This window comes from Alosa sapidissima, chromosome 1 (assembly GCF_018492685.1).
Source record: "Alosa sapidissima isolate fAloSap1 chromosome 1, fAloSap1.pri, whole genome shotgun sequence".
Lineage (NCBI taxonomy): Eukaryota > Metazoa > Chordata > Actinopteri > Clupeiformes > Clupeidae > Alosa > Alosa sapidissima.
The window spans coordinates 33,735,308-33,744,662 of NC_055957.1; the positions used below are offsets into that span (position 1 = coordinate 33,735,308).

The following is a 9,355-nucleotide window of genomic DNA, read 5'->3' on the forward strand; positions in this document are numbered from 1 at the left end:
AAGTGATTATTGGTTAATGTGTGTGTATCTTTTTCTCTCTCTCTCTCTCATGTGTGTGTGTGTGTGTGTGTGTGTTTTATGAAAGGTTAAAAAGTCCCTACAGATCATACTGTTTCAAATAAATGGTCAGTTCTCAATATACGGTGGAATCAATACCCACAGACACACTGGTGTTGTCATTCCTCATAAAAGACCAGGCAGTATAGCATCAGTCATTTCTACTTTCATAAACATAAGTAATTAATAACATATCCCATGTGTTATTGATACTGTTGCCTATTGGTTTGCCATGCGGAGCCATCATCTGGTGTAGACCATATGCAGTTTCAGAGGGAATTCCTCCATCTCTCAAGCTATGCCTCAGCATAGAGAACCATCCATCAAGAGAGAGACAAACTGAGAAAAGCGAAAATTGTTTAGGGGGGAACATATGTGTATGTGTATGCACACACTCACATCGCTCTCTTTCTTTCTTTCCCTCACGTACATGTGCTCACAGATACACAGAGAGAGAGAGAGAGAGAGAGAGAGAGAGAGATGGAGTGGAGGACATTGTGGTAAGGAAGGGCAAGAGAATAGATGAGGTCACTCCATGAAGGAACTTGATCAGATAAAATAATGCTGATTTAGATTAAGATTTCTCAGGTGTTTGTCCTGGCAGTGAGTTATTGTGTGCGCGTGTGGGTATGCGTGTGTGGGTGCCTGCGTGGAAATAATGTTTACATGATGTAGAATAGGGTTGGCTTTTTTTTTTTTTTACAGAAACACTGATTCCTCAGAATACATTTAAAGTACAACTCCAGTCTAAGAACAACCTAGGGTCTAATTTTTGATGATACCTAATGAGTGTAATTGGATGAGTGTAAACTCATTGGGGACCAAAATGACCTGAATATGCACAACAACAGCAATATAAAAATAGCCTTGGGGACAAACTCCATCAGAGTAAATCACTTCTTTAAGACACTGACAAGGTTCAAGATATGATTACACTTCTGTGTCACTGTGGAGAGGCTCCCTACAGGCAAAGCCAAGTCATTTAAACCTTGTAAGTGTACAAATAGGACTTTGTGCAGTCAGTGCATTACCTTACTATTATTCCAGTCGTCACCACCTTGGGAGAAGGAAGTCCGTACCAGTTGATTACCAAACTCTCCATTGGCTGTAGTTTGCGTAGCATACGGTAAGCGACTTCTCCTAGCAAGATTACCATAAGACGAATTTACATAATGTTCTGACTGCACAAACAGTCCTGTTTACACCCCTTATGTACAGTTTTAAAGTTGAAGTTACTGAGATTAATGTCCAAAATAAGAGTAGTACTTTCAGAGGAGACATGCACCTCTCATACATACATACACCATTCGAATTAGGGGTCATATCATTATACTATTAATGTATTGCAACGAAATTGTGGTGTTAAAAATGGATAGCTGGATTAATGAAAAAACTGGACTGTAGATGCAGATGGTTACTATGGAACTGGATAGGGCTTCAGAAACTTTAAGACCAATGCTGTAGGGACCGCACCGCATACCAGGAGAGCATCCTAATGTAGTTACGATCTAAGACCACATGAAAGCTCACAGTGTTAAGGACGGTTTGGCCTCTGCAAACATGATGCCTTTCTTATTTTTTTTCTCATTTGATCTCATTGTTTGTGAGGCAAATTACTTTGTCACTGAACAGCATGAGGACTGTTTTGGCCAGGAGGCATAGTGTATTTTCTTTACTATGAATTGAAGCCATTTGGTCCTTTTTCATCTCAAAACTGGGGCTTAAGTATGTGTGTTCTTGGTCTTTCATTTGTGCTGCCTCAGCGACACACACACACACAAGCACATACACACACACACACACACAAACCCACAGATATACACACGTAGTACACACACAAACAATGTGTGTCTTCCACACACACACACATACACACACATACACACACAGACACACACACACCCAGACACACACACAAACCCACAGATATGCACACGCAGTGCACACACAAACAATGTGTGTCTTACACACACACACACACACACACTTCCACAAGCAGCGCACATGCACTCACTCCATCTTCCTCTTCCTCTCCTCCTTGTTTCCCCCTCGGCCTCTCACTGGACGCTAAAGTGTGTTCAGAGACCCCCATAGCCTCGGCCTGCCTTTGGGATCACACAACGCTGAGCCCATCAATAAGGGCATTCAGAGGCATTAATGTGCTTTTCGCGTCTGCAATATTGATCAGGCAGGAAACAGGAGGCACACCACTTTGAAAGCTTTTACAATGTCGGGGGGAAGGAAACACCTTGTGGGCCCCTTTAGGTGAAATACTGCAGCCATTTTTAAACGCCCAAACCCCTAAACTCTCATTCAATCTGCCACTCCTGAGTACCCAAAACCCCACAAGCCATGCCCGGACACTCTTAACAAGCACCACTACAAGATCTGGACAATTAACGCTGAACATCCAATATTCATTCCCTCTGAACCAGCCATCTCTGGGGCTCACAGAGACAATGAACCAGGAGGAAGGGAAGAGGAAGCGACTGAAAGTTGGGTGGACGATTGGTCATGCTGTGGGAAAATAGACTTCGATCCCTGGATCACCATGCGGGATCTGATAAGGAGAGTGAGTAAATACAAATGGGTCATGTGAATATAGGTTTGATTGTGACTGAGCAAATAATGTAACCAAATAAAATAATAATAATAATGGTTAGACATTAAGACAACAGATCATATTGAAGATTTTACTATAAAACACATTGATTGGCACAATATTCACATGACAAGGTCTTTGTATTTTACTCATGTAATGTATTGCTCACTCTTTTTCTGTGGTTCACTTTTAACCCGGACTTCCTCAGCGTGCAACTTGTAGGTCTTCTTGCTGATGCATCTAAATAAGCATAACTTGTGATCTTTGAAGAGTTTTTGCTCTCTTTTTGTGTCATGTTCTTCTGTACTGTATGCTCTCTATCTCTCTCTATCTCTCTCTCTCTCTCTCTTTCTCTCTTTCAGTCTATGACCACTGGTATGTATCAGTCATAGATTGCAGCATTCAACTTGCACCTTTAGGAAGTCCATGCCAGCAGACAGAGGAAAGTTAATCTGGCCTTTAATAAGCAATAATTCATCACTCCTTGGCCTGTCACTCTTCATGATGGACTCTAAGTCCCCTCAGAAAGGGCAGCCTCATTAAATGTAAATTAATCTCTCTCTCTCTCTCTCTCTCTATGCGTATGTATTTATTCTTCACAGTTTATTCACCACTTTATTCACCACCACATGAATGGGACCCACACAAGTCAATGCAAACTTACACATTGAGTAATATGTTGTGTTGTATAACAGAAAAGTTTGAAAAATAATCTAGCTAATTAGCTAGAAGCTAGTTTATCTAGAAGCTAGTTTAGCTACAAAGTAGCGTTGATTCTTTTTAAGTCAAAACAAAATGTTGATGTCTTTCCTATTGTAGCTCTTGAGGGGGATTTAGAATGCGATGTGATCTCTTTGTCTAAGAGCATGTTTTGTGTCTGGCAGACTTGATTATTGCAGTGCAAGTATTATGAACAAGTCAAAAACATTGGCGCCAGAATTTCAACACATACTACAGTGTGCATGATCAAATCAAAGTAAGCTGAACTGGTAGCAGAGGTAAAAGAATGTGGCTGGCAAGCACATACAAGACCAGTGGAGATAGGTGCTAGAAGCTTTGTAGCAAAGTCAGCTGGGGGCAGCAGTGGCCTACTGGTTAGCACTCCGGACTTGTAACCGGAGGGTTGCCGGTTCGTACCGAGACCAGTAGGCACGGCTAAAGTGCCCTTGAGCAAGGCACCTAACCCCTCACTGCTCCCCGAGCGCCGCTGTTGATGCAGGCAGCTCACTGCGCCGCTCACAGACTACTTGGGGTCATGTTGTAGTCTGAATTGTTGTTTGGGTATGTTGCTGATAGAATCATAAATGGCCACAGCAATGAAGAGGAATGACTGAAGAGTGCATGTCAGACATCCCAACCTGCAAGCCGCCCCCCCCCCCCCCCCCAAAGCCTACTTAAAGAAGGCCTTTGCAGGTCTGGTTATTCCTTCGCTGTTTCTGGGTTTTCGCCTGATTTGGGATCGCATTTTTCACGACATAGCTCCCCCTGCAGCTTCGGTAGCAAGTGACTGCTACGCTAAACCCCCACTAGCTAGAGAGCTAGCCATCAAGAAACCAAGCTAAACACATACAGGGCTCACAATAAAACGGTCGAGCAAACACATTGTTCAAGAGACTATCAAACCACATTACAAAAACGAACTTCACCCAAGGGTAGGCTACTTACAATTTCAACACCGACAAAGCCAAGTCGGAGTCCGTTTTGCAGTCTTCTTAGAAACTACAATCTGACTACATTTTCAAGACGCGACTGGATGCTTCCGCTGAGTCACATCCGGATCAGAAAGTTGCATATTCGTTTTTTCCGCGGAGAAGCACTGTGGATTGACGAAGGACCCACCAAACGACCCAAAAAGTGTTGTAGAACCATCAGAACGACTGTCAACCTGCATAATTAAGGTCATTTTTGCTAAAATTGTTGCATAGGGCTTAGATTAATATATAATGTAATATGTAATCACCAAATAAGGAAGACCTATAGATAGAAATTGTGATGTAGATTTTGGTAGTTTGGTCTTGTAGCCTTGGCAACTAGCCATCTAGTAGGCTATAGGCCTGAATAATATGCACATGAATTGACACTTGTTAAACTCACCTCAACATGTCTTTTGCAATCATTTAACCCCATGGGCAATGCTAAAGTCACTGTTACAAACAGTGCAGCGTGCAAGACTAGGCCTATCATTATTTTTTTACTCTTATGAGACAAGGGTAGCCTACACTTTGAAATGGGTCTTACATTTTCCTTTTTTTGAGGCACTGACTCTGCCATGACGCTCTCTCCTGTCGTGTGCGCGCTACACTCGGACGCACATGCGGTCTCATCGCTCACTCTAGATTCCGGGAGATCTTATCTAATTTGCGGGCGTCAGGGAGCCGCTATCAATATGCGGGAGACTCCCGGAACTTCCGGGAGACTTAGGATGTCTGACATGTTGCTGATTGGATCATAAATGACCACAGCAACAAAAATGATTGGCTGAAGGGTTTTTGTCGGTGCCCACATTTAGGGATTACGGTTTGTCTGGTTACATTGCTGATTGGATCATAAACGGCCACAACAATGAAGAGGATAACATCTTTGCTTTACCCTTGTTTATTGCTTTATGTAGGCTACATCCATTGTTCTAGCCACATTTTCAAGTTTGGAAAACCAACTTGTCAGTTAATCTTCTTGCAAGTAGTCTGTATGCAACATTCAGTAACACTTTATAATAACTACACACAATTCATCATTTATTAAGCCTTGTTACTTATTAGTTAATGGTTTCTTCATCATTAGTAATTTCTTGTTCATACATGATTTATCATCAGTAAAGCATTTGTTCACACAATTATAAATGGTTTGTTCATAGTAAATAAGCCTATCCAAAACATATGTTTGTAAGTGCATGATTTATACTTAATAAGTAATGAAACAACCACTTAAAATGAAATCATTTTTTCCTATTATAAACCAGTTGCAAACTATTACAAAATGCTTTGTTCATCATTTGTAAAGCATTGTTCCTATGTTAATTCTTATAAATGAAGTATTTGTACACACAGTTATAAATGGTTTGTTCATAGTAAATAAGCCTATCTAAAAAATGTTTACGAATTATTGTTAATACTTAATAAATGTTGCAATCAGGGTAGGAATTTCAAGGCGGCGTAGCCCCTTGGGTTGGCCGTGAGGCCCCTTTGAAAATCAGAGGTTTATAGGCCACGGTGGCCTTGGTGCCCCCTTCTTTCAATATTCTGCTTTGCGTCCTACTAATAGCGATTTTTATTTAGCCTGTGGCCTGTCAAAATTATCTTAGCATTCACAGCGCAAATTAATTTAGTCTTTTACGCAGTGGAGAAAGTGACATCGCAAGAAAGAAAGTGCGTCCAAATTCACCCATTCTCAGTTGAACTACTCGCAAAGTAGCCTATTCATCACACAGACATCACAAGTATCACATGAAAGAGCTTTTTCTCAGCTTTTAAACGATGTTAGCCGATAATTGCTGTGTTGAACGGTTCGCGAGAAAAGTAAATAATATATTTCAATTTAATCATACATTCTACTGAAGGTTTTGCGTCCCATGATTTCCCTACCCATTTATCTCGGTGGAATACTTTACGAACCCTTCTTTTAACACATGACAAACCATATATCTGAATAAACAGGAGACCTTACCAAACACAAAGGTGTAAAGCAGTCCCCTGTACAGTTAGCCGTTCCAGAGTAATACAGTTTTGAATTTGCAGTAAAGTTCGACATACATGGATGTCTCCAAATTTGGGCTTTAAGTTTTACAATGTGTTTAAATTGTTCCACATGATTTCATAACGGGCCAAATACAAAATAAATGTTACAAATATCGCCTAGATATACAGCCTCTGGTAAATCAGAGGACAGCTGACTAAGAGTTTGTGAAAGTAGCCTTAATGATCACAAAATGCTAAGCATGCATCTAGGCTATTTGAGTTTCTTAAAGCTGTGCTGTGCTTACATTGTTCAATACATGATTTCATAACAGGCCAAATATCAAATAAATGTTATATATAGCCTAGATATCTGTAAATATTAGATGATCAGATGATTTACAGTTCTACAGTATGTAATATGTCATGTTTCATGTGTTTTAAATGTTTCATACAGTGATGCAGGTCTACTGCAGTGAATAGGCTAAATACAACTTTCATCATTTTTATAGCCTACTACTATAGTTAACTTTGGCCTTGGTGCCCTGACATGTGGCCTTTGTGCCCCCCACCAAATATGCCCAACTGAAGGCCAAGTGGCCTTGCCCCCAGAATGGTGAAATTAAGCCTGGTTGCAATAATATTTTGTTGATTAAGTTGTTACAAACACATGCACTAATGATTAGTTAGGGTGAGGATACATATTTTATAAACCACTTCCTAATTCTATAATTCATGATTAACTCAGGAGTTACAAGTGGTTAGTTAATGATATTTTGTGAGCTTATCTAAAGTGAGGACTTTCTATGCCTTGCAACACATTTTCAAATGAGTTGTAAAGATTACATTCACATTCATTCATTTAGCAAACAAGCGACGTACACATGTCAATTAAATTGAAGGCCATTGACATAACAGTGAAAGCCGGAAATCAAACCCCCAACTTTTCAGGCTACTGCATGCTAGACCTGCTCCTTATCCACTACACTATCTTGGCCCAGACAGAAACCCCTACAACTATGCAAGTTTCTGTTTTCTTCTACTACACACTGTTATTAAACATCTGTAAACTATTATTAAATGCTGTATTCTTCATTTGCAAAGCATTATTCCTACATTAATTCTCATTTGTAAATCATGTTTACACACAGTTAAAAATGGTTTGCTCATAGTAAACACGCATATCTATATTATATTTTTGAATTGACTGTTGTAATACCACTGGGCAGAGGTACTGTAGTGTAGTGGATAAGGAGCTGAGTTAACATGCAGTAATCCATAAAGTTAGGGGTTCAAACCCTGGCGTCCACCTTGCCCTTTAATTTCATTGACATGTATAAGTCGCTTTGGGTGAAAGTGTCAGCTAAATTAATAAATGCAAGTGTAAACATTATAACTCATTTGTAAATTTGTTGCAAGGCATAAAACGTCCTCACTTTAGATGAGCTCACAAAATATCATTAAATAACCACTTGTAACTCCTGAGTTAATTATGAATTATAGTATTAGGAAGTGGTTTATAAAATATGTATCCTCACCTTAACTAATCATTAGTGCATGTGTATGTAACAACTGTTAAATAATGGAAATATTACTTAATCAAAAACATATTATTGCATAATTTATTAAGTATTAACAATAATGTATAAACATATTTTAGATATAGGCTTATTTACTATGAACAAACTATTTATAACTGTGTGAACAAATGCTTTACTGATGATAAATTAAAAAATTACTAATGATGAACAAACCATTAACTAATAAGTAACAAAGGCTTAATAAATGATGAATTGTGTGTAGTTATTATAAAGTGTTACCCAACATTCCCTTACCACTTCCTATTCTTCCCTCCATCTACTTCCTCCCACCTCCTTCTTCTACCCCTATCTCCTTCTTCTACCCCTACCTCCTTCTTCTACCCCTACCTCCTTCAATTACACTTTGACTTGTACTTAAACTTCTGCACTTCTGCACCCTCATCCTCTGGTAGTAGTATTTATTGTAGTAGTATGTATTGTTACTTAAGGTCTCCTTTTATTGTAGCTTAAATGTTATTCCTCATTTTGTAGGTCGCTTTAGACAAAAGTGTCTGCTGAATGAATACAAGTAGGCCTAAATGTAAATATTTGTGACTATTTGAGATTGAACTCACACTACATGACTCACTCTCACAGGGTCTTGCAAGAGTTGGCCCAGCTTGCTGGTTGCAGCTAGCACTTTCCTAATGGTAGGCCTATCTGAACAGTCATGTAATCTCAAAGTCCCATACACATACATGGATGATTGACTGGAACCATGATAATATTATTTAATGAATATCATTATGATGAAGTAAACCATACCGTTTTAGTTATGAAAACTAACCGTTGAATTATTAGCTTGTTGTCAGTGAAAGTTAGCTTTTATATTGTTAATGTAAAATTTTAGACATTAATATTTTACCAAATCATCTTTAACGGAAAAGGTCAAGACCACAGCTGCAGTGAAGCACGTACGAGCAGAGCTATACAGACCTTATGTGTGCACGGCAATTCGTCTGGAAGAGCTGAACACATATCAGATGCAGGGAAAGCGCTAGCAGAGGAAGAGCTGAACACATATCCGATGCAGGGAAAGCGCTAGCATAAGAAGAGAAAAGAGATGTAGGGTAGGAGGAAGAAAGTGAAACCTGTTGGGGCTCTTGCAGGGGAAGGAACAGAAGCAAACCTGGTTTCCTGTCAGTTGGTGGGGTTGCATCAGATTTGAGGGCAAGTATACACACACAAGAAGAGATGAAATGCAAATACATACATACACACTACATGGTACACATCCTACTCACAAATAATGGACTCTCAGAAACAAATAATATGTCCCTTGTATCACAAGAGAAACTGTTTTTCTTTTCTTGAGAGTAGAAAATTGACTCAGGGATACTATCTCTCTCTCTCTCTCTCTCTCTCTCTCTCCCTATCTCTCTCTCCATCTGTGTATTCATACTCTACCCTACAGGTTCATATCTATTTGTGTATGTGTGTCTTGT

General features: G+C 39.5%; 1 long non-coding RNA gene across 2 annotated transcripts; it reads right to left on the reverse strand.

The window, feature by feature from the left end:
- Positions 1–173: 173 nt before the first annotated feature.
- LOC121711451 lies at positions 174–8,904 on the reverse strand. Of its 2 annotated transcripts, XR_006032334.1 has the most exons (3): positions 8,847–8,904; positions 1,089–1,197; positions 174–396 (listed from the first exon to the last, which is right to left on the reverse strand). It is a non-coding gene; the product is annotated as an uncharacterized LOC121711451 (long non-coding RNA). The 2 variants fall into 2 exon arrangements; XR_006032333.1 differs by lacking the exon at positions 8,847–8,904 and having other exon boundaries at positions 1,089–1,860.
- Between the last annotated feature and the right edge of the window lie 451 nt (positions 8,905–9,355).